We start from the raw sequence: 2,500 nt of genomic DNA, 5'->3' as shown, positions 1-2,500 counted from the left end.
GCTCACGACGGTCGCCGCACCACGCAAGAACAGCCCAAAAACAGGCCAAAACGGCCCAAAAACGGGCCAAAACTGGCCATTTTTGGCTGCGCGAGCGAGCGGCGAGCGGCGGACAGCGAGCGAAGCGAGAGGCAGCACCGTCCCTGCTATACGAAAGCCCCATCCAGCCCTGTGCCACCCGGGGGGTTCCAGGGTGCTGAGATGGCTGACGTTTTGCTCCGCTCACGATGGTCACCGCACCACGCAAGAACAGCCCAAAAACAGGCCAAAACAGCCCAAAAACGGGCCAAAACAGGCCATTTTTGGCTGCGCGAGCGAGCGGCGAGCGGCGAACAGTGAGCGAAGCGTGAGGCAGCACCGTCCCTGCTATACGAAAGCCCCATCCAGCCCTGTGCCACCCGGGGGGTTCCAGGGTGCTGAGATGGCTGACGTTTTGCTCCGCTCTCGACGGTCACCGCGCAACGCAAGAACAGGCCAAAAACTGGCCAAAACGGCCCAAAAACGGGCCAAAACTGGCCATTTTTGGCTGCGCGAGCGAGCGGCGAGTGGCGGACAGCAAGCGAAGCGAGAGGCAGCACCGTCCCTGCTATACGAAAGCCCCATCCAGCCCTGTGCCACCCGGGGGGTTCCAGGGTGCTGAGATGGCTGACATTTTGCTCCGCTCACGACGGTCGCCGCACCACGCAAGAACAGCCCAAAAACAGGCCAAAACGGCCCAAAAACGGGCCAAAACTGGCCATTATTGGCTGCGCGAGCGAGCGGCGAGCGGCGGACAGCGAGCGAAGCGAGAGGCAGCACCGTCCCTGCTATACGAAAGCCCCATCCAGCCCTGTGCCACCCGGGGGGTTCCAGGGTGCTGAGATGGCTGACATTTTGCTCCGCTCACGATGGTCACCGCACCACGCAAGAACAGCCCAAAAACAGGCCAAAACAGCCCAAAAACGGGCCAAAAGAGGCCATTTTTGGCTGCGCGAGCGAGCGGCGAGCGGCGAACAGTGAGCGAAGCGTGAGGCAGCACCGTCCCTGCTATACGAAAGCCCCATCCAGCCCTGTGCCACCCGGGGGGTTCCAGGGTGCTGAGATGGCTGACATTTTGCTCCGCTCACGACGGTCGCCGCGCCACGCAAGAACAGCCCAAAAACAGGCCAAAACAGCCCAAAAACGGGCCAAAACAGGCCATTTTTGGCTGCGCGAGCGAGCGGCGAGCGGCGAACAGCGAGCGAAGCGTGAGGCAGCACCGTCCCTGCTATACGAAAGCCCCATCCAGCCCTGTGCCACCCGGGGGGTTCCAGGGTGCTGAGATGGCTGACATTTTGCTCCGCTCACGACGGTCGCCGCGCCACACAAGAACAGCCCAAAAACAGGCCAAAACAGCCCAAAAACGGGCCAAAACAGGCCATTTTTGGCTGCGCGAGCGAGCGGCGAGCGGCGAACAGCGAGCGAAGCGTGAGGCAGCACCGTCCCTGCTATACGAAAGCCCCATCCAGCCCTGTGCCACCCGGGGGGTTCCAGGGTGCTGAGATGGCTGACATTTTGCTCCGCTCACGACGGTCGCCGCGCCACGCAAGAACAGCCCAAAAACAGGCCAAAACAGCCCAAAAACGGGCCAAAACAGGCCATTTTTGGCTGCGCGAGCGAGCGGCGAGCGGCGAACAGCGAGCGAAGCGTGAGGCAGCACCGTCCCTGCTATACGAAAGCCCCATCCAGCCCTGTGCCACCCGGGGGGTTCCAGGGTGCTGAGATGGCTGACGTTTTGGTCCGCTCTCGACGGTCACCGCGCAACGCAAGAACAGGCCAAAAACTGGCCAAAACGGCCCAAAAACGGGCCAAAACTGGCCATTTTTGGCTGCGCGAGCGAGCGGCGAGTGGCGGACAGCGAGCGAAGCGAGAGGCAGCACCGTCCCTGCTATACGAAAGCCCCATCCAGCCCTGTGCCACCCGGGGGGTTCCAGGGTGCTGAGATGGCTGACATTTTGCTCCGCTCACGACGGTCGCCGCGCCATGCAAGAACAGCCCAAAAACAGGCCAAAACGGCCCAAAAACGGGCCAAAACTGGCCATTTTTGGCTGCGCGAGCGAGCGGCGAGCGGCGGACAGCGAGCGAAGCGAGAGGCAGCACCGTCCCTGCTATACGAAAGCCCCATCCAGCCCTGTGCCACCCGGGGGGTTCCAGGGTGCTGAGATGGCTGACGTTTTGCTCCGCTCACGATGGTCACCGCACCACGCAAGAACAGCCCAAAAACAGGCCAAAACAGCCCAAAAACGGGCCAAAACAGGCCATTTTTGGCTGCGCGAGCGAGCGGCGAGCGGCGAACAGTGAGCGAAGCGTGAGGCAGCACCGTCCCTGCTATACGAAAGCCCCATCCAGCCCTGTGCCACCCGGGGGGTTCCAGGGTGCTGAGATGGCTGACGTTTTGCTCCGCTCTCGACGGTCACCGCGCAACGCAAGAACAGGCCAAAAACTGGCCAAAACGGCCCAAAAACGGGCCAAAACTGGCCAT

The sequence above is a fragment of the Musa acuminata genome, unplaced genomic scaffold, assembly GCF_036884655.1.
Source record: "Musa acuminata AAA Group cultivar baxijiao unplaced genomic scaffold, Cavendish_Baxijiao_AAA HiC_scaffold_37, whole genome shotgun sequence".
In the NCBI taxonomy this organism is placed as follows: domain Eukaryota; kingdom Viridiplantae; phylum Streptophyta; class Magnoliopsida; order Zingiberales; family Musaceae; genus Musa; species Musa acuminata.
The sequence above is the reverse complement of the archived record's forward strand: the minus strand, read 5'-3'. Positions refer to the sequence as shown.